The following is a 26085-nucleotide window of genomic DNA, read 5'->3' as shown; positions in this document are numbered from 1 at the left end:
CCAACTCAGATTCACTTCACTGCTGAGGTCCAGCTGTGATCTTATGGGGAACTGGCTACTTGCCTAAGGGCCCAGTGCTTACAGATCCAAACATCTACTCTCATGACCTGTTCCTTTGCTCCCCAAAGAGTGCTCCTCATCCATACTAAGTCAGAGCTACCTCACCAGAGGCACAGCAGTTACCTTACAGAGGGAACTCACCACTGTCTCTAGGCCAGATGCACAGTATTATGCCAAGCCTTCCAGTTATCAATAGGACCCTTAAAGGAGCCCCAGCCCCTTTTCTTCCTGCCAGCCAGACACAAACCCTCTCAAAGCTTCTTTGTATTTAGTGTGTGTATTAGCTGAGAGGCAAAGGTGGACATTTAAAGAATGCTCAACATTGACCTAACTCTGATCCCATTGAAGTCAACATGACGTTTAACATTGACTTCAATGGGATCAGAGTTTGGCCAAACTTAAACACTTTTGAAAATCCCACACATTCTATACTCTCTCCCCATTACAAATCTGTCAGGCACTTAAACAGTTATTACTGTAGGTTCCACTACATCTGTAGCTGTATTGATTAACCATGTACCATGCGCTGCTTGCTCTTGCCTACACCCCAATATAATAATATCTTTCCCTTTCTCTCTGCTTCGAGAACCATTTTGTGCTTATACTCCATTTTCTTCCCCCCTCACCCCTTTCAATTCACATTAGCCTTTTTGAATCCCTCCCACGCGCACACACACTTAACTTTTCACATAATTTTTGTGATGCCAGCCAACAAAATAGAAGCATTTAACACCACCACCACCATTAATGGAGCCCTACCTTTACATGAAAGTGAAGCTCAACATGTTTGGTTGAAAAATTATGAACCCAAGATGTTTAAATAAGTATGAAATTTTTCTACACAAGTTCTGCCATCCTTGTACTCTGGATTCCCAAAAAGCTGATGCTCAATATCTTCTGTAGTGGGTGCAGCTTCTAAATTTTCAGCATGCATGATGGATCTGGACAGTATATATAATTCATACATAGAATCATAGAATATCAGGGTTGGACAGGACCTCAGGAGGTCATCTAGTCCAACCCCCTGCTCAAAGCAGGACCAATCCCCAACTAAATCATCCCAGCCAGGGCTTTGTCAAGCCTGAGCTTAAAAACCTCTAAGGAATGAGATTCAACCACTCCCTAGTAACCCATTCCAGTGCTTCATCACCCTCCTAGTAAACTTTTTTTCCTATATCCAAACTAACTCCCCCCTGCAACTTGAGATTGTCATAAACAGATAGCTAAGGGTTAATGTTCTTTTACCTGTAAGGTTAACAAAGGGAACCAAACACCTGACCAGAGGACCAATCAGGAAACCAGATTTTTCAAAGTCAGGGTGGGAATTTTTGGTGGTGTGTTCTTTGTCTGTGTCTCTAGTGCTCTCTCGCTCGGAAGAGGATCTCTCTACCTCAGGCTTTCTAATCTCTGTCCAGTTGTAAGTACAGGTATAAGACAATATAGGTTTTATATTGTTTTTTGTATTTACATGTGTGTAGTTGCTGGAATGTGTTAAATTGTATTTCTTTTTGGATAAGCCTGTTATTCATTTTCTTTTAAGCCATTAATCCTGTATTTGTCACCTTGATCAGAGACCATTTTTTATGTCTTTTTCTCTCTTTTTATATAAAGCTGTTCTTTTTAAGACTGTTGGATTTTTTTTTTAGTTGGGATTCAAGGGGATTGAGTCTGCAGCTCACTAGGGAATTGGTGGGAGGAAGAGACGGGGGGAAGAGAAAATCTCTGTGTGTTAAAGTTACAAAGCTTGCATTTGTTCGGGACTCTGAGTGAAGGTGAAAGACCTAATCTCACTGATTTGCATTTCAAGGAATTGAAATAGGGTGATCGTCCGGGCCATCCAGGAGGGGAAGCCTGGGAGGAAGTAAAGAGAAGACAAGGGGAGGGGGGTTTTTCCCTTTGTGGTGAGACTCAGGGCATCTGAGTCTTGGGTCCCCCAGGAAAGGTTTGGGGAGACCAGAGTGAGCCAACACTGAATTTTGGCTGGTGGCAGCACTATCAGATCTAAGCTGGAATTAAGCTTGGGAGGTTTCATGCGGGCACCCAGATTTTGGACGCTCAAGGTTCAGAATTGGGATTTATGCTTTATGACAGAGACCATTACTCCTTGTTCTGTGATCTGGTACCACGGTCTAGATCCATTCAGGTAGTTGAAATCAGCGATCAAATCCCCCCTCATTCTTCTCTTCTGCAGATAACAATGCCAGTTCCTCAGCTCTCATAAGTCATATGCTCCAGCCCCTAATCATTTGTTGCCCTCTGCTGGACTCTTCCAATTTTTCTACATCCTTCTTGTAGTGTGGGGCCCAAAACTGGACACAGTACTCCAGATGAGGCCTCACCAATGCCGAATAGAGGGAATGTTCACGTCCCTCGATCTGCTAGCAATGCCCCCTACTTATACAGCCCCAAATGGTGTTAGCCTTCTTGGCAACAAGGGCACACTGTTGACTCATATCCAGCTTTTTCGTCCACTGTAACCTCTGTGCTCCTTTTCTGCAGAACTGCTGGCCTAGCCATTCGGGTCCCTGCTCTGAGCAGTGCATGGGATTCTTCCGTTTACATGCAGGAATCTGCACTTGTCCTTGTTGAACCTCATCAGATTTCTTTTGCCCAATCCTCTAATTTGTCTTTGTCCCTCTGTAATCTATCCCTACCTCTCCAGCATATCTACCACTCCTCCCAGTTTAGTGTCATCTGCAAACTTGCTGAGGTGCAATCCATGCCATAAAAATCAAATTAATAAGATATGACAAAATCAACCCAGGACTGACCCTTGGGGCACTCTGCTTGATACTGGCTGCCAACTAGCCATGGAAGCATTGATCGCTACCGTGAGCCGAAGATCTAGCCAGCTTAGGAGATAACACAGGAGATACTAATGATTCATCCTTTAAAGAAAATCACACTGTAAAGCTGCCAAATTACTGAGATTTTTTTCATTTGCTATTTAAGTGTCATTGTCACTACTTTCAGGTACACAAAGGTAGATTTTACTGTTTGTGTCTTTAACTTTTTTAAAATATTGCCTGTAATAAGCGGTTCTTTGTTACAGATTGCATTGTCTATTATTTCTCTCTCTGTGTGTCCCAACTCATCTAATTAGACCTAAGCCTGTGATGTACTACTTTATTGGTTTAATATTGTTAAATTAAATAGAAAATTGTCCAAATGACTTACATAATAAGACAAGACGTGTGGTGCTCTTTGCATTGTCAAAATTCTTACAAATTATGTATCTTATGGTTTACTTTTCCCATTCTTGGAAAACATATAACATTACATTTCCTGTAGCCACATTGACCTGTTATAGGACTACTTTCTAGCTTTTTGGACACATGGATCCCTATGATGAATGCTGTGATAGCTCAGAATTCTATACAGAAAATATTGAGGTATTCTGCTACACTAATAATGAGCAGATAACAAAAAGGTACCCTCTGTCAGCCACAGAGGATGTAAATCTTATGGGTTGCCTTATATATTCACAGCACCAGTGAAGCAAAAAGAGATTAATTTTAAAAATAACCATATCTATATAAGGCATTCATCTCCACAACCGTTTGCCAACAAAGAACAGCTGAATTTAACCCAGCACTGTGAATTTGGAACGAATTTTGAAGATGCTTTGGAGAAATCACTTGGTGATGGTCTGACACATGAAGCCATACAGAAATGTTTGCTAAGAGACATATTCACAAAAGTATAGACACTGCCTGGAGAATCCAACACAACACACAGAGAAACTGTCCCAAAGTGAGGATGATGCACAATAAATTAATATCACATTCTGTAAAAGCTGGACTGAGCAAACAAATTTTAAATATTCTCACAGTGGCCGAACAAACCTTTAACCATATGATTACTGTTTCTAGGGAAAGTTGTGTCTAAAGTCCTGTAAGATAAGACATACATATATTGTATGTGAAAATCTGTGACAACTTCATCAGAAAGAATAAAAGAATTAAAACTGTGCATTGAGATCTTGTGCTAGTGATAGTGACTATGTACATCCATAGATATTATTTGAGGAGAACTGCAAGTGGCTGGGAATCCTTTAAAAATGGAATAGAACATGGTCTGCAGTTGTCATTTCCTCCTCTAAAGATCATCAAGAGCTATTTAGAGCCATGCTAAATATTACAGTATCTTCAGACATACAAAGAGAAGAAAAAGTTGATGGCAATCCTGCATGTTGAAGTTGGAAAAAGATAGGCTATTTATGGCTATTTGCTATAGAGCTGGGTTGTCACCCACTATTGGTAAGGAGGTGGTTTAGGCATGGTACTAAAGCATCAGTACAACATGCACTTAACAGTCATGGAAATGACTAACCAAGACTTCCAGAAAAAGCCGTTATAGGTTTCAATGGTGGCATGGGTCAATTAGTAACAATGGAAGAAGTGTGCCCGCTAAATTTTAAGACAGCCCACTCAGTCCACATGCTCTCAGGTCAAAAGATGAACCAGAACTAGAGAAGTTAGAGCTTGAAGGAAATGTGAATAAGGCAAATCACAGTGAATGGGTAGAGTCAATTGCAGCTACACCCAAGAAGAAAAGGGTTGTAGAGATCTTTGTTGCTACCAAATTAATACTTGATTCTATTTTAAAAGTAAATACCCCTTATCACATACAAAAGATATTTTTTACTATGAATTGTGCATTAGCAGGTGGGTAAAGATGGACTTGGCTCATGCTTATTTACAGATCACTCCTCTCTGTGTACACCCATAATGGACAGTTTCAATGTAATAGAATGCTTTAGAGTAGCATTAGCTTTTGTGCTATAACAAAGATCCACTGGAAGAGATCCCTGGAATTGTTTGTGTTGCTGAGGCTAGACATGCCATGGGTCAGAGTAAACAAGGTTAAATGTAAAGAAAATTGAGAACTGTACCCATGTTGTCGATCAAAAGGGCCTACACAAGTTAGATGATAAAATTATTATTGTAAAGAATGTCCCATGTCCTATAAACATTGCACAGCTGCATTCCATAGAGATTAATAAGTTACAAGCATTTTTTGCCAAAACTTGCAGCAGTCCTGAATGCTGTGTTTCTGAAAGATTAAATACAGCAGCAGCTAACCTGTGCAGAACTAGTTAAGGAAGACAGGAATTCTAGTGACCTAGCACTTCCCCAGAGATTGGCTTGTGATGTCTCACCCCAATGCATAGGAGCAGTTATGTAGTATATTCTGCCTGACAGCTGTTGAAGACCAGTTTTATTTGCATCTCGTTTGTTAACATCAGCTAAAAACAATTATGTGCAAATAGATAAAAAGATCCTCCATTTGGTTTGGGGAATATTAAGAAATTTCACTGGTATTTATATAGTTGACCTTTTACCTTAATAACAGATCATCAGGCTGACATCTTTATTCAGTCCCAGAAAGGTATTCCCAATAATGACTTCTGCATGTTTGCAATGCTGGGCTTTGTTCTTTGCAAGTACCAACAGGAAGTTGGCTATAGGAACCCAGCAAAGCATTCAAATGCCTATGGACTGCCCCAACCACCACTGAATAGTCTAGGATCAGTTTGCAGAATACATGCAATGAATTTAATTAACATATCTTAGATAGATACTTTACCAGGCATCTCTGTAATGCTGATGTAATGGGAGGTCTGAACACAGTTGCAGTCTCTCCCATTCTACTGTTTGAGGACACAAAAAACTTGGCCCTATGTGGGGGCCATTCAAGCAGTCAACCTCAGAAAGCTACAAGTGCTGAAAATGCTGCATGCAAGATATCCAAGAGATGGTTAAAATGAAAACTTCAGCAAGAACCCATGTTTGGTGGCCAAACACAAACAGCCCAATAGAAAAGTTGTTGAAATAATGTACTGCATATCAAATGTTACAGAATTCACCAGACAAGGCAACAACCCACCCTTGGGAATAGTCAAGGATTTATATAGATTTCTTGACAGTGCATATGCATGGATTTCATGGGACCTTTTCAGAGCTAAATAATACATTCTTGCAACTGATATCTGCTCAAAATGGCTGCACGTATTTTCTGTGTCATCTGCATGAGTTCATCTAACTGAAGTCCTACTCATTTTGTTTACAAGGGGTGGGGGAAAACCTCAAAGCATGCGCCAGTGATATTGTTCAATTGTTTGCTTCATCAGAATTTCAAGAATTCATAAAGTTAAATGGAATTACACATTTAACCATGGCCATATACAATCCATCCCACAATGACCTGACTGAGCAGTTTATTCAAAATGTTGGGAGAGAGGATTTCAGCCTAGGAAGTCAGAAAAGAGCAATTAGCAAACGAAACTGGTCAACTACATTAAAAAATGCTTCTTGTGGCAGCACTGGACAGGCACCACCTGTTTTGTAAGAAGCAAGCTCCCAATAAACAATATGCCATATTACAGCAAGACTGGGAAAATAGATGTTCATGGAGACCAAAAATGAGTCAGTCACAATTACATCTGATGCTTTACACGGTATGTGATAGAGATAACAAAATCTGGTGCAGAAACAAATCTGTCACATGTAGCAAAGCTAACACCTAACTCTAATTAATTTGTTATGAAAGTTCCAGAATTAACACCGGCAACACTATCGCTGTACTGCAGAGATATTTAGTGTCTCTCTCTTCAGCTGTCCCTCAGTGTGAGGCTGATGTCTACCAAGGGGGTTCATTGGTGGGTTTTTAGGTGGCTGAGGAGCCAAATTCGTGCCCTGCAGATTTTCCCACAGAAGCAAAAGGTATAATCTTGGAGGAGATATGGTTGTTGACTGGAGTGTTGTGCCCTTTCTTTCCTTTGTTGCTTTAGTATTAGTATTAAGTAGGGAAATGGAGCAAAACCCAACTACAGACATATTTTAATTAGATTATGGTATCACATTTCAGCAGGGTCAAGAAATTGCACCCAAAGAATCACAAACAAATCATCCAGGGACTTTTTCAAGCCTTACCCATTAAGAGAGAGCAATATGCCTGCTCATCAGACAAATAATGTGTTATTCAATAAATTGAGATTATACTTAAAGGTGTTGTTGCATTCAGGTCTGTGCAGTATTAAACTTACACACTTCTGATGCAAGGTTACTTACATGACACATCACTGATGTAGGACAGCGTTAAAGTAAAAACAAGTAAAGTTAGTGATTTTAGATGAAAGAATGTAAGTTATCAAAGTAAGTAATAGAACTCCTACAATGATAGGTCTATAGATATAGCAAGTCACAGGATGTTCTTTCTGTTTGTTAATAAAGTTAGTTTGAGACTAGATCTGAGAGTGATTATTTGTGCATATGTGCGGTGCATGACTCTCACTACAGCAACTCACTAAGAAAGTCTTAAAGTAAGCTTAATGTTCAATAGACTCTGTTGCCTTTGGTCTTCCACACATAGGTCATTTTCTGTCTTTACTGGAAACTCAGCTTAACGCCAAATTCAGAATTCGGGCAGTACATGCCCAATCTAATTGCTGAGTTTTTAATTTGTTTACTTGCTCCTACTACTGAATAGTGCTCCAAGCACACAACACTAAGGGTATGTCTAAACTTTGAGCTGGAGGTATAACTTCCAGCTTGAGGAGATATACACACACAGCTTTCTCATACTGGAAGTGTAGATATACACTAATAAATAACAAACATTCTCAAAAACTCAGTGTTTTACAAAAGCAAGTCAGCAAAAGCATATGGCCCATTTTGGTTTATGGGAGAAGTTTGTTTGTTGGAGGCACATGGAAGTTGAATGGCTTGCGCACAGTCAAACAGCAAGTCAGTAGTAAAAACTCCTTATTACCATCCCTGTGCTAGCTGCACTGCACCACAGCAGCTTCTATGAAACAAAAGTGAAAGTCAGTTTTAATTATCTAAGTGACCCAGATAACACCTACATAACTTTGAATTTTACTGGTCAGAGGTAGTGAGTTGAAAGTAGAAAAGGATCAATAAAGAATAATGTAGAGTGCCAAGCCCTCCAGAAGCCAACATGACAATTCTGGAACCTTCCATACAGACAACTTCCTTCCAGTCTCATCTTCTTTTGCATGGCTCAGTTTAGCAACAGCAGGTTTTGGCTTAGGTGAGTATGAGGTCTCCTCTCAAGAAGCCATGACTCAATTAAAAAATGGCATTCACTGTGAGGAAAATAGTGCTTTTTCCTCTCTTGCTTGCTGCATTGTTGGCCAATACCCAGGCAAAAGGCTTTTCGTTCCAAACTGCTCCTTCACTACAGAAATAAACACCGGGGGTGGGGGGGCAATCTCTGCCAGCTCCTCAGCCAGTGAAAATCAGAATAGCTCCATTGACTTCAATGGAGGAACACTGACGTACATCAGGTGTGGATCTGAACCTTTGTATGTTGTTTCTAATGTCAGCAATAGGATGCTAGTGACACTGAAGCAAAGTTTACAGAATCTTACTGAAATTCTGTCAAACAGCAAAGTAATGACAGGGGATGAAAGCTGGGAAATATAATGTGAAGCTTTCAGTTTAAAACGTTTTCTGACTTCAGGTATTTTGAGCAGGCATTGACCAACCCTCACTCATTTTTCACATCTTCATTCACATATCTTCTTCTTCCACCTAACATACTCTGTTCATTTTCTTTAAGCCTGTTTCCTCCCTCCAGGCCTTTATCTTTATTCTTGCATTTCCACCATTGCTGCAATTCACTACACAGTCAGGCAAGTAGTTGCAATCATCTCTGCTTGGCCGTATCACCACAGCTTACCTTTTCACTTTGCTACATTTTTCTATTCTCCCTCACTGAAATTTTTTTAAATCTGGTACTATCTTCTAAGAGGCTCCTGAACAACCTGTTTGGAACAGTAGGTCTAGATTTGATGACTGTTCATGACAATCATGGAGCCTCAACTAAAACCTCAGCTGCAAAAGAAGAAAATAGCTTTCATTCCGGAGAGATGGATAGGAGCAGCTGATCTTTTGAAACTGACACTAATGGCTCCTCTCAGCTATCACTGATTGTTCCAAAAGAAGTTCCTCCAGACCAGTCTTGACTGGGAAAGTCAAGTCTGCTTCCAGACATGGATCAACTCAACAATGCAGTTTTAAAATCTTAAAGTGCGATTTAGTGATTAGAGTCAGGATACCTGGATTTGATACCAGACTGTCACTGACCTTGGACAAATCACTTGACCTCTTTGTACTTTTGGGAGGGTGTTTGGGTACAGGAGGGAGCTCAGGGCTGGCAGGATGTTTGGGTACAGGAGGGGATTCAGGGCTGGGGTAGGGGCTTGAGGTGTAGGAGGAAGTTTGGGGTGCTGGCTCCAGGATGGGGCTCAGGACTGGGGCAGAGGGTTGGGTGTGGGAGGGTGTGAGGAGTGCAGGCTCCAACCAGGTAGTGATTACCTCCGGTAGCTCCCAGTCGATGGTGCAGCAGGGCTAAGGCAGGCTGCCTGCCTGCCCTGGCCCTGTGCCACTCCTAGAAGTGATGGCACATCCCTGAGGCCCCTGGGGGGGTGGAAAGGAGCCTCTGTGTACTGACCCTGCCTGCAGGCACCATCCCCGCAGTTCCCATTGGCTGCAGTTCCCAGACAACGGGAACTACAGAGTTGGTGCTCGGGGTGGGTGCAGCACGTGGAGACCCCCTGTTCCCCGCCCAGGGGCTGCAGGTATGTGCCAGCCTTCTGGGAGCAGCATGGGGCCAGGGCAGGCAAGGAGCCTGCCTTATTCCTGCTGCACCACCAGAATTTTAGCGGCCTAAAATCTCCCAGTTTGGCTTTAGTAGCCTCCAGGAGATAGAGCCCAATTCCGGGAGACTGCCAGCAAAACTAGGAGGGTTAGCAATCCTACACTACATGTGCTAGCTGCTCATTCTATACCAACTGACAAAAAGCCTGAACCTGCATTTCACCAGCTCTACAAACACAGAGCTTTAGAGCTAAATGAGCCTCCCACAGCAGTATGCACCTTACTTAGTCATTGTACTACACATCTTTGTGTTTCACAAGGCTCTCTTTTATCATCATTGTTCACCCAATTTGTTTGTTAGAGGTAGGCTTTAAGTTAGTTACATATGCATCAGTTTCTTCACACTGCTCTTATTACAAACAAATGATTTCCAGTAAGTAATATTTTTTTCCTGGGGTTACAGTATCTTTCTGATTTATCTGTCCTAGACTGAGGTGTCAAATAGAGGTTTTTGGAAAAAACTGATCAATTAAAATGTAATAAGTCAACAAGACCAGATTGTATTCATACAAGAATTCTGAAGGAACTCAAATAGAAATTGCAGAACTGTGGTATATAACCTATCGCTTAAACAGCTTCTGAACCAAATGACTGGAGGACACAGACTAACATAATGCCAATTTTTAAAAAGGCTCCAGAGGCAATCCTGGCATTTACAGGCTGGTAAGACTAACTTCCATTCCATGCAAATTGGTGAGGCATGATTTCCCTTACAACAGCCCTGCTGACTCCTCTCCAGCATATCACATTCATCTGTACATGTGAGCATTCTGTTCTTTACTATAGTTTCAGCCAATCTATTAGGGATGTATTTGGGGGAGTTGTCAAGCTTATGGACAAGGGTGTCCTGTTCTGTTCATTTCCTTTGAAGTGTCTGGCACTGGCCACTGTTGAAAGACAGGATAATGGGCTACAGGGCCAGCTCCAGCTTTTTTGCTGTCCCAAGCGGCGAAGAAAAATCCCGACTGAAGCAGAGCGATTGAGCTGCCGTCGAAGAGGAAGCGAGATGCTGAAGGACCCACTGCCAAATTGCTGCTGCAGACCTGGACTTGCCGCCCCAACAACGGACGGACTGTTGCCCCTTTCTCTGGGCTGCCCCAGGCACCTCCTTCCTTCGCTGGTGCCTGGAGCCAGCGCTGGTGGGCTAGAGAAACATCTGGTCTGACCCGGTATAGCCAACCTTGTGTTCTTATCCGTAACTGATGACAAATGCCCTTTGTCTTCTTACCTTGCGTTGTGTAAATGCCTTATATACCCAGAATAATGTTGTACCTACCAGATGGAGAGAGACTACCCTTTGCACATTAGGTGCTTCCTAGGCAGACCAGTGATGTGAAAATGTTCCATTGTTGCCTAGTATGATGCCTTATTTTGTGAAGTTTTCTTGTAAATCCAGTGGATATGGAAGAAGTAATTGTGCAGTCTCTGGTTTGATGTAATTCCTGACACCATGCAATGTTTTAATAAGCACTCAAGTGTCAAGTTTGTCAAGAAAGAGGACACCATTGTTCTAATAACTGCATGAGAACGCAGCTCATACTTCTGGAACATTCAGTTTAGACAACAAATACTTAAAGACTTTATACAGACAGTAGCATAGCCAATGCCTTACTTGAACCTTGATAGCTATCCTTATACCCCTCCCCTGCACCCAGGCAATACAGACAACATGAAGGTGAACCAGCTGTCTCAGACACAGCAGTATGCAGGACAGATCAACAGCCTCCTGCTGGCAGATGGGGTAAAGGGCAGAGCTAATTATGAGGGACACACTTTGCCTGTAAGGGGTGGGAGAAGGAACAGACTAGGAAGGAGCTGAGCCTGCCAGCTAGAATAGTGGCCAGCTTTGACCAAAGTTGCTCCAGCCCTTTCTGATTGCTGCAGTTCTTAGTTTACATGGTAATCTAGGGGCCTTGTCAGCATTTAGAGAACAGCCTCCATGTATATTCATGTCTTAATTAATCCTTTTCTTTTGTGCTTTCATAATATGTTTCCTGTTGACAACATCATCATCTATATGACCCTAGAGACACGAACCATACATTCTTGTGTTATGCTGAACATTGCAAGGCTGCATGATATGAAGGAACAAGCATAGGGCTAGGAGCTCTAATCCTGTTCTGCCACTGACTTGTGTGGCCTCAGGCACAATCTTTTTGTCTCAACTTCCTATCTGTAACATGAGGTATAAAGGGGGGCACTCACCTCTTGAGAACCTCCTTGCAGCTAGGTGTGATATTACCGTTCTTTTCTCCCCCCCCTTGGCAACCTTGCAAGCTGCTGGCCAGTATTGGTAGGTCTTTCATGGCTTGGCCCTCCAGCCAAGTCACAAAGTCCAAATGAACCCCTTCCAGGGTAGTCAAGAGTTCAGTAAATGAAAAGTCCCCTGAAGTTCAGCCTCAGCTTTGGGCCCTCGAAATTCAGCGTTCTATTTAGGCTCTCAAATAAATCCTGTCCCCTTCTGGGAGTTTATTCCACTGTGGCCAGTATGGGGACCTGGTCCCACCCACAGCTCTGGGTTAAATTCCAGGGACCCTATAAAACAGCAGCTAAACATCGCTTGATTTTAGGTCATTGCTGCTTCTTCCCTGGCCCTCTTCCGACTTGGCCCCTTTTAGCATCACCCTTGCCTCAGGGTTAAAGTCTTAGGCCCTCTCTCTCTCTCTCCCCCCGCCCCTAGAAACCCAGCTTAAACAAATGCAGCCAGAAACAAACTGATTGTCCCTTGAGCTGCTTTGTCAAGAGATGAGCATTTTTCCCTACCCCTCTTGTTCCAGCCAGGAACTGACCTGCTGAACTCCTGCCATTCCTTTTATCTGCGCTTGCCTGGCTCTGATTGGCTACTTTCATGAGACCTTTCTAGGAAAGCCTGGAGGACCCACCTTCGCTGCTCCTTTCCTGTCACTTTGCTGCTTCCTGGGGTGGAAGTGGGAGGACAGTGAGACCTCCTGTAGAGAGCTGTAAAAGCCAAGTCAGCCACATCACATGAGGTTACTAAATATTCACCCACCTACCTTGCAGGGGTGCTGTACTAAAAAAAATAATAGCTTTGAACATGTTATATATTACATCAATGCTAAGTATTATTAATATTTGCTAGATACCACCAGACACCTTATCCTCCTTGAATTCATTCAACATGCAGCACTCACGGAGTTAATTAAAAATATAGATTTTTCACATTTTCTCAGAACAGATCAAACAAGTGTCTCAAAATACAAATGTAAAGTACTAGTAAGGAAAACTAACTGCTCATTTTTCAATTAGATTATGTTTTAGGGATACAAAATTGCATATTCCTTTCCTATACATGTTCTCTGCACTTTTTAAAGACAGAACAACCTATTAATAAGCTATTAATCACCTCTTTCAATTAATTGCTCTAAAATGACCCAGACTTTAGGAGTTGTGTTGCAATTTAAAAGCTCACTGATATTTGGCAAGGTAAAGTTACAGGCAGTAGTAATTTGAGACAGTCGGGCTATTAGCTGCTGTTTTGAATCTCAATTATGCTAAAGATAGATAATTACAAACAAAACAAACTTGTGATCCTACATTAGTAAGTACATTTCTTTTTTACTTTATGAAATTTACGAGCAATTTTTCAGCCACTGGATTTAATTTCCACGTGAAAAATTGACCTTAACAGTATGAAGTATGGCTACAAGTAAAAACTGTGTTTTCAATGAAGAAAATAAATGCATTTCCTGAACACCGGCTGTTAAAGCTAATTGATTTATTGGCTCTCTGTATAGTGTACTATTGTCTTTATACTCATGGGACAAGTAAGCTCTTCAGAAGAAAACTAAATTCTGCCACACTAGCATGACAGCTGAAGGGGTTTTTAATATGTGTGGACCTAAAAGAAATCTTTCTAGCATAAGTGGAAACTAACTGGATGTACCTGTTGGCTTATTGGATGTGTATTTTTAATACCTTAATATTCTTGGAGAGTTAATAATGGTGGTCGGGTACTTTCTTTTAATCAGATTCTTTCCGTAGGACAATATTTATTCAAGCAAATGTAAAATACTTTTGAAAAGAAGAGAAATAGGAAATTCCCATTTTTTAATTTTAAAGGAGTTAGTTTGAAACTCAGGAAAAATGCAAAGTTTAAGCAAAAATATTTTTCCTGTGTTAGAGAAAACAATTTTAAAATTCATGGGCTAGTCAAATATTTGCTGTTATCTCCTACCCAAATTTAGGTTACTGTGCAAATTAGTGTCTATAAAATGAAAGAAAATGGCTGTAGGTGGACTCAAACCCACATAATATTAATAAAAAAGCTCTGAAGAAAAACAAATAAAATGAAAATCAATTCAGGGATGACGTTCTCTAGATTCACTATTAAAATATAGTATTCCAGAGATCCATTGCTGTCTCCATGGGAAAGATGCAGATAACTGATTTTTTCTTTTCCTATAAGGCATATTAAGGGACAAATTCTACACTTAGTTATGCATGTAGGGGTCCCATTGATCCCAGAGGAACTCCCATGCATACATGAGCTAGTAAAACACAGCTGAAAAGTTGTTTTGCAGAGGAGGATGCGGCAAATATTTAAATATGCCATTTACCCCTCATACTTTTTAAGTAGGTGTGAAGGGCATTTTTGTCTGCCATTGGCAGTTTCAGTGGGTCACAGGTCTTGTCAATGTCAATAAGCAATCATCAAAAGTTTTTCAGGCGTTTACTTTGGTTTGGAAAGTTAAAGCTTCCAGGTCCAGGAAAATACATCAAGCCAGAAGTCTGATTGTACTAGTCTTTATCTCAAGATTTCTAGACCTTTTCACTGGGTGGATGGACCAAAACATCATTAAAATGATGCTTCTTGAAATATTTTGCTTCCTCTGCTTCTAGTGCTAGCTGAATGCTGGAAGGGGAGGCAGAAGCATAAGAAAAATAAAATAAATTAATTTCACTTTTTGAGTTTCCAAACAGGCTCTGTATTTCAGACCCAGGTGAAAGGGAAGTGTACAAATGAGCCACCTCCGCAGAATGGCAAGAAAGCAAAGAAAAAGTGAAACAGCAGCCAAAATATTGTTATAAATTGGATTAAACCTCATTTAAACTGGTGGGTGTGACCACAGCCTCTCATTTAAAATAGCTAAGAGGCAGTTAAGCTAAGCAGTCCCTGCTGAAAACCAAGGCATATGTCAGTCTACCCAGGAATTAGAATTGTGAGGGCTTCACTGAGTGTGATTTTGGGTAAGGGGATGGGGGGAGCAGGAGAGACAGACAAACAGCACAAGAGAAGCACCGTGAAACAGCAGGAGCAGAAAGCACCAGCATAGCCTCACAAGCACTGTAGCATGATCCTGAGGAAAGATGGAGAAAGCACGCTTTTGGGGGTGATGGCAAAAAGAGGCTTGGTGCAGTGAACAGGGACACACTCTGGTTCATTTGATTCCTCCTATGTTCAGGAAAACAGGACTTTGTACATTTAATCTTGTAAATAAACAGAATTGAATCAAAGAAACCTGATTCACTCATCTATTTTTCTTCGCTGGAACAACCTGCAAGACCCCAAATTTGGCTAGCTGCCTGGATTGAAAGAACTAATATTTTCTAGCTGGAAGAAAGAGAAACAGATAAAGTATTACAGATGGTTTGCCCCTATATATTTTTAATTACTGCCTTAACAGACCTACTAAAGATAATAAGCCCCTACAATTTTGTGGACTAAAGAAAATGATCAACTCTCTAAGGAGATAAGTGGTTGTGTTAATTTGCCATTTGTCAGAGGCCAGATTTTGAGATACCAGCCTGATGTTTGTCAACTGGGAAGAAGCATTGTGGTAACCAAGAATTCACTGTCTTTCACTATTCCCAAGAGAACAAAAACACTCCCAGCTATAAAACAGACAACTGAGGATTATGTTATAACCTCCCAGGACAAGAAATCAGTGTGGTCACAAACTATCATCTCAAACTGAATGAACAATAGCAACAACTTCCCCCTCCCCCCCAAAAAATACCATAAATTACTATGTTGTACTTAGTGCTGCAGACATACAGCTACCAAACAGACTTCCTGGCTTCCTGTGGAGTGGAGAACACCACTGAAGTTGGGAATGCAGGCTTCCGCAGCTGGGGAGTTATATGAGGACACACTACCATCAGAACTATCTGAGAAAGCCAGAAGATTTAAAAAAGAACAGATGCGAGTGATTTAGAAAATAAATATTTTTTTTAAATGTCCAAAAAGACTGAGGGGAAGAAGTAGGTGATCCTAAAGAAAGGAGAAATTCCTAATTACTAGAAACTTGGAGCCAAATCCTCTATGTGGGAGTGTTACAAGGCTTGTGGAATCCACACATGTGAAGTGGGCAGGGGCTGGGAAAAGAAGGGACAATCATTCTGCATGACACTGCCACCTCACAGTGATTCCACAGTCCTTGCGCTGTAATCTCCCCTCTGAATAGGAGAGGTGTTGAGTGCTGTAGATCGTGGGGAAAGGGAAACCCATAGAGCTGTGTTGCCACACAATGGGAAGGAGCCAGGAGACAATTCAAAGGCACAGGGCATACATAAAGCTAAGCCTTTCCTATAGTGGGATACTGGTGTTTAGGGGACTAGTTATGCATAGGCGCAAACTCCAATTACATACTATGAAGTGACGTAAATTCTGCAAGTGCAAACTGCAATTTTGTAATTGAACTGACATGACACCTCTCCTTTCTGAATATAGCGTCTCCCTCTCCCTAAATAGCCCCTCCTGCTACCGCAAACAAGTAGTGACAGTCCTAAGTATAAATGGAATATATGTATTTGTTTTCATTACAGTAACATAGGATACTTCCACTGAAAGCTTCCTTTATTAACTATTAATTCTTTTAATGGTTAATTCCTTAAATCATTAACATTTAATCAAACCCAAGTTTTAAAACCCTGACTCTTATCACAGTTAGTACTTATAATCCTTTTTTCCACACTAGATGTTTCCAAATCATGTTAAATCTTTCATCTTTCTTCTGGTCAATTTCAAGGTTTTTACTGAATCAAATAAGACAATTCTTTAAACCTCTCTACTTGGTTTTTCAAGCTTTTAGTCACTTCCTTAGTTTAGATCAAGCTATCAAAATTAGGCGACCATTCTGCGTTCAGCCACTTCAGTAACTCTTATTTTTTATGAGAATATCATAATGACAACTGTCTTATTATTATTTTAATGCGTGTAATAATTTAAATGAAAAGAACTCCAAAAGTCAGGCTATTTTGTTTTACGGACTATCAACAGCCTTATGACCTTGAAAATAGTTAAATTGTAAAAATCTGTGAGTCAACTTAAAAAAGGACATATCTAGCCTTGTGAAAAAGCCTTGGCTAGCCTTATGAAAAAGCAGTTCTGTTTATATAGATAAATGTATGCTTCTGAAAGAAAGTTTATTCTAGAGAGGTATGTTATGTGAGAGTAGCATAAAAATGATTCTGTTGAGCTGCAAATGTGGGATGTTAAAAACTTTTTTAAAGGATTAGTTTTACTTTAATGTTAAAGAAAGTTCCTGAATATACAAATGACAGAACATCAAGCTGCGGTTAATTCTCTCTTAAAATGTGAAACCAAAGGAAAGGTAAAGAGGAAGAACAGTTAACCTCTGGTGACCAAAGGTGCACTTGATCTGTTATTTTGTATTCTATACTCTTCAAAAGAGCAATATAAACAGAATTATTTATGCCCAGCAAAATGTTGCTTAATTACTTATGCACCACTGTTTGCTTGTATTTTAAGCTCTCTCTACCACCCACAGGCAGACGTTAAACAGCTGCTAAAAGCTAGCTTTAGTCTTGCCTGTTTGAAATTAGCATACTTGAGCTTTGAAAAAACTTTGTTGCCAATTTACATATGCATAGAGACTGATATTTAGAATCACCATATGATATGTCCCTCAAGAGCTTTTCTTATTGCCTCCATCCTCAGGTCTCAACCTAGAGACTGTAAATCTAGCAGGTGATTAATTCTATACCCTTGAGAAACTAGCAATTAGCACTTGCAACCAGTAAAAAATTGTCATTTCAAAACCCTGTTTACTATGCCCATGTATTTTCTATGAACTCACAGTTAACTCTAAATAGATGTATACGGCAATAGATTTGCAGTCATTTCTGTCTCTTTATCTAAAATATAATATAGCTCCCAGCTAATCAACCTATTAAATGTACTGAAAAGGATTAAATAATTGTCATTCCTTTTTTATATGAAATAGGAAGATGTAGCAAGCATGAAAACACTGTACATGATGTTTTATGTTACCAAACCTTAATCAGCTCATTTCAACATGATGACTTTGTAGGGTTTACCTGTTCTGTGTCAATTCTTATCTCTGATAGCTGAAATTACCGTACTTCCAGATGTTCTTATGCATTATTGAGGTCTTCTGCAGTAGATGCTGGAAAAGGTAAGATAAGGTTTTATTTCTTTGTAGTAGTCACAACATTGAGATCAAAGACAGTAAAGTGCAGTGCTTAGTATTGAAAACTATGATGAACTTAACATTTATTTTCAAGTAGCAAATCTATCATAAAAATGCTCATCAATCTTCAGGTAACTATTTCAAGTGTAATCCATTGGACTAACACTGAACATTTTTAAGGTGAAGGGGGAGTTTAACAGAAAGAACATTTTAGTACTCATTAAATGTGTGCTAATTATCAGTGTACATAACAAGAACATAACACATTGTAAAGCGATACTGAAAACTTGCATTGATGAAAAAAGCTATGTGTTGAAATAATTTTGGAGATTAATTTATAGTTAATACGGGGGGAGCTGGAGAGCCAGGTGTCAGATATTGCAAAATTAAATCCTATGTCACGTACAAGTGTGATTTAAAAAGAAAAAACTACTGCTGCTTCAAATAGTAATTAGTTACATGATGTACTAAAGTGAAGTGAAAATGTTAGTCCCTTTTACAGAATATTTCCATAAACCAGATAGAAGTTTAGTGAACATAATTAACATTTTCATTATATTATATATACACAAACACGTGTGCAATTATCCACACACGTTCATGATCACACAGAGAAATTATGGCATGTAACTTCTACATAACCCACTACTTATATATAACACATATATTTAGTGTACTTATCTTTATTAAATTATGTCTTTTTATTAATGATCTTCAGTTAATAAATATCATTGCCACCCAAAAAATCCCAAGAAGTAACATTTAAAGATTTTTAAAGTACACAAAGGCAAAACTTAGTTTAAAGAGTTTGAAATCTACATATTTCCAAACTCTCACTTTTGTCTAAAAACAAGAAAGTAGTGGTTAATGTAAAAGTGGTCACTAATGCAAATACTCATTTTTTCTGGTTGCACAAATCATTAGGCAGTCTGCTGCAGAAGCCTGCTAGACTTACTTTCCACTAATTACATCATCAGATCACCACACTGTTAAAATCAGTTGCAGAGAGTACTTGTACACAACTAAATCCCTGCTTCTAATTACTATTTTAGTCTCTTTTTCCTTCTGACATGTTGGTGATAGATCATTATTTTTTCAGCAATTTGTTCGCATTTATATGCAATATAATTGGATCTGATTAATTATTATGATTAATGACTGCAGAATTTCCTTGCAAAGCTATTAATACTGGTAGTATCAAATGAAAGACATGGACAAATTAAAGCCAATGGAGTCCTGTTGCTTGTACTTACAACGCCTAGGCTAGAATAACCCTTTGCTGTTCTGAGCAGTACAATAAATACGGAGATCTTATTTGGATTTCCCTACAAATCTGTATGTTTTAAGTAATATTAAAACATAACTAATATGGGAGGAGAGGTTCAGATTTCATTTTTACGTGAACTATTATACTGTAAATTATATATCCATGGGTATATTTTTTAATGAGTTTGGCAGAATTACTGTAGCAACGTTGATTTAAAGCAGTAGAACTGCAGAAGAAGAGAATAAGACTGAGAAATGTTTTTGAATAACCAAGTAGATTTATCCAGTTTTCAGGTTTGTTTTTTGTTATAGCTTGGTCTGGGAGGGGTGGAGGTTTAGAACAAACATGATAATAAATGCAATTAATTTCTATTAAATGTCATATTACAAAATTTCCAAAGGACATATTTATGTAGTGCATGTTGTATTTTAAATTACACTCTGGCTTAGAAATAGGATATTACATGTAAAAAAAGCAAACAATGACTGAGTAGCTTAGGGGATCGACTTTCCTGTTACCTCTGGGACCTGACTTTAAACCTGGCTTTGAGCAAACTGAAGAAAAATCATTTCAGTCTAATGGCAGTCATATATATATATATATATAAAATCAGATAGCATGAGTTCCAAACAGGTGGCAAAAAGCTTTAGGGGAAATAAAGTGTCCAGAATCAGATGTGCTTTGAAAGTGTTCTGATTTGGGAGAAGATGGTGATTTTGCTTGAGTGTAAATCTCCAAATGTAAAGACTTTGAATGCTATTTTAATCTGTAATAAATGGCAGCAGTCCTAATCAAACTCTGAGCCAAAATAAGGACGTTGAGCTTTTGGGTGCAATGTTACTGAGACTTTGCAAAGGAATTTATTTTAGAACAGAATCAGAAATATAGACACTTGCAGTAGGAACTCACTATCAAATGAAAGAAAGATTTTAAAAACTTCTGAGGGAATATAAAAGACACAAGAATGCCTAACTTTAACGTTATGGTCAATACAATACAATGTGAGAACCAAAATGCGGGAAATGTATGACAAGTGCATTGAAAAATTAGCAAGATTTCAAATATTAATAAAGCATACTCTATTTTAATTTAACAGAGCACCTTAACAAATAGATCACAAAATAAGATGGCTAGACACATGGAGCCTTTGTTGCCAGGTGTACAAAGATGCCAATTTGTCAAAGATCGTATCAGTCAAAACCACACTAGCAATGTGTCTAGTGAAACCCAAGTGATTTCTCTGCATATTGTGAAGTCATGTTACACAGTTACTTGTAATAAACAACCTGTTTTCCCATGTAAGTGCATACTGGTTTCATAATCTTGCCGCTCATGCTATGTGTAGTCTACATTTTAAATCAGGTATATTTCCTCTTTGCTTCTTAGGAAAAAAGAAATTAATTCATATCAAAAACATCTTGAAAACCCTGTGTTCATGGAACACATCCATGCTAGTTCTGTATTTCAGAGGGCTGCACTTCATGGTAACTGAAAATGGGGAACAGATCATGAATGCTACTCAGTATTTGATCACTGCCCCAGTCACACAGACCGGGAGACCAAATAGGAGGTATTTACACTATCATAAGAAAAATAGAACAATTAGTAACAAACTGATTAGTAACATTATTAAATATGTGTTTGAAATACCATTAGGAAAATTAGTTTTGTATTAAATTTTTTTCTGATGAAACATGTAACATATAGTAAAATAATTTAAATTTCCAATAGGAACAACTAATAAGGCAGAATCAACTCAAAGGTTTACCAAGAAAAAGGGTTTTGTGTGGTTTCCTTAATATGAACATTTTTACCCAATTTATGCTTCCTATTGCCTATTGTTTACATAATGGACCAGATATTCAGTTGGTGTAAATCAGCTTAGTTCCATTGAAAAAGAAAAAACTTATGTCAATGGGGATTTTGCCCGAATGGAGATCCAAAGTAAACATTACTTTGCATTCTGTTAAACACTCTAAATAGTGGGAAATCTCAGTGTTTTGATACCATGAGGGGGCATTCATTTATTAATTCCTAGTTGAAATGGAATTAAGCATACTATATTTTCAACAATACCATGGGAACTACAAGGGAAATAATTATTCTTGCACAGTTATGGGAAAGTGTTTCCCTGAATTTCAATTTGTTAGGTCATGGAATCATATTTGGATCATAGTTAGAGATAGAAAAGGCCTTATTGCATCATGCAATCATTTCCCCCTCAATGCAAGATTGTTCTCTTCAGTATATCTTCCTAGTGTTTTCCCCAGTTTTATTTTAAAAGGCCCAAGCAGTGAATTTCCACCATTCCCCATAGCACAGTTCCACAATCCACAACATCTACTTTCAAAATATATGATTCTCAGCCTAAACTTTTTCCCTTTCTTAATTTCATCCCATTACTTCTAGTTATAACCCCTGGACAATGTGAAATAATATCTCTCCAGCCTTTGTTTTTACACTCTTTTAATATTTGACAATCATTACCACACACTCTATTCTGTAACTGCCTAAGCAAGTTATACAGATTTAGATATTTTAATCTTTCCTTATTAACTAATCCCTTTAATTCCTGATAAATATTGCCAAACTAGAGGAAGGCCAGACAAAAATGTCCGGTATTGGAGATGTACAGAAATAAATGCAATATTTTAGGCACAGTATAATTACAGGCAAACATGAGGGACCATTAACATAAATCTGCTTTGTAATATGCAGACTACATTTATATTGATTTTTTTTGCAGCCATAATTGCAATCGCATGTCTAATTTGCTGTCCACTATCACTACAAGGTTTTTTTCACCATTACTTTTTTTCAGGTTTCTTCCTTCAGTTGAATTTCACTGTTTCAAATGATTTTTCCCACATGTACTTGCTTTCATATTTCATTTTGGTATTTCCTAATCTTTCTATGTCCCCTTGCATTAGTTCTCTGCTCACAAATCCCTTCACAGTATAGCTTCCTGTGAGAATTTCATTAGTGTGTCATTAACTTGCTCTTTCAGATGCTAAATAAGATCAGTCCTAACACCATTCCCTGAACCACCCATTATACACTTCCACTCCAACTCAATATATTCCATTTAGTTAGGGATGCAACGTTTACAGCAATATTGCTACAGGAGGAAATGGCTTCTATTGGTGAGCTAAATGCTCAACAGTGTTTTGCTAACTCAGTAATAGCAGAGGGCTGTTTGTGAAGCACTGTCAGAAAGCATCATTGCAAAGGACTCTGAAAATGAGAGGGAAGGTTAAGGGGAAAAGCAGAAAGGGTGGGGGAAATAAACTACAGTCATCATTGAATAAAAGGGGAAATGTTTTATTAGCTGAAGTATTTGGAATGTGACTCTCATAGCAACACAAATGAGTAGCTCTATTATGTGGCTTGTCAAATGAGATCATATGGTCTCTGATTAGAAAGGGCATTAACACAGCTTACTTTTTTCCAAGGCTGCAGTGCACATACAAACTGTGCAGTCTGAGCACTTCACTCAAACGCGTGCATGTGTTTTAATACAAAGATGTGTCTATTTTTTGCACCTAAATTTAGAGGCATCAATGAAACCTACCCAGAATAAACAACAATGGAGCTTTTATAGTCAAACGAAACACTAATAGTTTCCTGTCCTGCTACATATGTGCAATATTGTATTAACTTGCTACAATACTAATGTAACAGAAATATTAGCAAATTTCAGCATTTTCAGCTATTTCATTATCTCTTTTTCAAAACTGCAGGAAATTATGTTCAGCTGAAAAATACATGGGGGATGATTCTGATTTCAGTTACATTGGTGTAAATTAGGAGTAATTCCACTGAAGTCAATGTTGTTACAATGGTGAAAATACAGTGAGAGTGAGGTCTGAAGAAGACCCTATAACAAGCAGATTGCTCATGTAGTCTCATTGCTCCATATGTAATGGGATTGTTGGTCCCTTAGTAAAACTCAGGGGGAGATGGGGGGTTGGTTGGCTAACTCCCAGTACCAAAAAGGGGGGGAAGGGTTGATGGAAAATCAGGACCCTGTGATTGACAATCCCCAGGAACAATGGGGAGAGGCCAATGCTCCCGGTCGGCCTGACTGACAAGGGCAGGCAAGCTAATCAGAGAGTCAGGTGGCCATGGGTCCCATTCTCCATGTGAGCTGGAATTGCCTGGGTCAGACAGAGTGGGTTGAACTAAAGAGAGACCAGGGGCCCAAGCTGAGCTGGGGAATAGAACTGTGCCAGATCTGGAGAGGCCAGAAAAGCAGCCCGGGAAGCAGGTCAGTGCTGGGAGCAGAGTCACAGAAGCAGTCCGGAGAGCAGACCTGCGCTGGGAGGAGAGCTGTAGCAGCCAGAGGGGCCAGAGAAGCAGCCCAGCAAGCTGGAGGCAGAGCAGCAGCAGTGCTGAGATAGAATAGAGCTGGAGCTGAGGCTCAGATCCTTTCGCTAGCCCACTTCACCAGGGTAGTGCATAAGCCAGGAAAGTTCCTCATAATAATGGGACCATTCTCCCACTTACACATAGCTTAATGCCAGAAACATTCTTACCAAAACATTCCATAAGCAGAGAAAACATTTCCACAACAAGCAGCTGGGTGAGCATGCTTTTATCAGTTTTGTTACAAGTTAAAAGAAAAATAAAGAGGGGGCAGGTGATTTTAAAATTTTGACTTCATTATTTTGTTGCATTCCACATCAATGAAATGCAATTTTCTTTCCAGGAAAACGCTGGTTCTGCTACAATACTTGAATATGTGTCTGCAAATTTCCACTGAGCAGCTCTGTGAAAACCTTGAGATTTGTTCCTCCACTCTTTTTAGTACAAAGAACCATGTTAGTGGAAGTGATCAACTCACCAAAGTCTTGTAAATGCACATGGAAACCTGTGTTCACATGCGAATATTTGTGAAACAGAAAATGACAGTTTGGTGTAGCTCTATTCTCTAAGCATTAAGAATGTATTTGGGGGTGGGGGAAGCATGGGTTTGCACTTGCAAAACCATTTATCAGTTTCTTGATTTTTCAGGCACATCACAGTTGCAATCACTCTCCAACATTTTGCCAAGGTTAATTAGTGTCATGGATATTAAATGACCCACTATGTTTACTCCCAGGAGATGGTAATGATTCTGTGCGAAAAGAGTTACCAAAGGTTTGTTCTTCACTGTGGATTCACTCATTATTATTATTACTTCTATTAATAATTTGTATTCTGGCAGAGCTTAAAGGCCTAAACCACAGCTGGGGTGGTACTGTGCTAGGCACTGTATTCATACAGAAGACAACCCACTCCCCAAAGAGCTGACAATCTGAAATACAAGACAGTCACACAGATATAGACAAACAGCACAAAAACAATTTGACAAAGGTACAGTACAATTTTTTTCCAGTGTTCCTTCCCTCACATAACAATCCCTCTTTCCCACCAATTTCCTCTGTGTCCAGCTGCCAGTTGGACATCTTCACAGTCTTGAACTTGAGAGTCTGCCTTCACCACACCACACCCTACAGAAAAAACCTGCCTTGTTTTCTGAGACCCACAAAAAAAATATAAACCCCTAAACTGTGAAAAGTGTCTTAAAGTTTTTTTTTTTAAAAACCGAATGTTATTTCGTTAAAACTTTAATGCACTGTATTATCTAATTAATAAGGCCATGAAAATCCACAACTACTGCATTAAAAGAACATTGAGGGTATAACCACCAGGAAAATATAACTAAACTCAAAATGTACCAGATGACAACATGAAACACCTACATCAAAATCTGAATAAGCACAATGGGCACCTTAAAGCCTATTTATTCACCCTTGATCCCTGTGTATCAGTGAGACAGGACACAATACTTAGCATTTTATCATTTTTTATCTTCAAAGTAAGGCCACGTGAGGTAATTTAAAGGGATACCACCCTCTGAACACAAGTTGGCCTTTTGATTTGCAAGACACTACACAAGAATGTGGTCTCACACTGCTGAATTCAAGAATTAGGCTAGGCATTGCCTCCCCACGTTTGTCCTTTCTGCAGAAGGAAGAGATCAGGCCAGCACATAAATTGCCAAGTAAGCAGTTTATTGCATCACTTATTTTGCTCATGCAGATGACTAGCCCTGATTGGAAGGACACATACTGAAAAACAAGACGATACAAAACGAGATCTGGCAGGAGCCAGGTATCTCACCCGATTTGCTGAAATGAGTAGGAGAGTCATGTGAGATGTCACTCCAGCTCCATTTTAACTCACCACCTTTCAGCAGTGGTCGTTACATGCTATGTTTCATTCTAAATTGTGAATTTCGCTTATTGCTGTTTTGTTACATACATGAAAGCTCTTGTAGAACAGTTTTCTTGAATTAAGGGCCCGACTTCACTCTTCTTCCTATTAGAGTGTTTCCATTTACTTCAACAGGACTCGATCAGAGCCCTAATTTTCCTGTTATTTAAATTAATACATGGACTATGTTTAGTGCATGAAAAACAGGATTTGGAAATTTAAAAGCACAGATCAATGCGTTCAGAATGAACGTGCTGCAGTAACCATAAAAGGAAAACCTGTCAGAGTTTTAATCAGATATCATTATTTACTGTAGCCTATAACAGTCTCTTGAAATCTTGAATCTGCTTCCTTATTGATGCTTTTCTGGAATCATACATATCTGTGGCTTGTTATTGCT

The sequence above is a fragment of the Chelonoidis abingdonii genome, chromosome 10 (genome assembly GCF_003597395.2).
Source record: "Chelonoidis abingdonii isolate Lonesome George chromosome 10, CheloAbing_2.0, whole genome shotgun sequence".
Taxonomy (NCBI): Eukaryota; Metazoa; Chordata; order Testudines; family Testudinidae; genus Chelonoidis; species Chelonoidis abingdonii.
Note: the sequence above shows the minus strand (reverse complement) of the source record.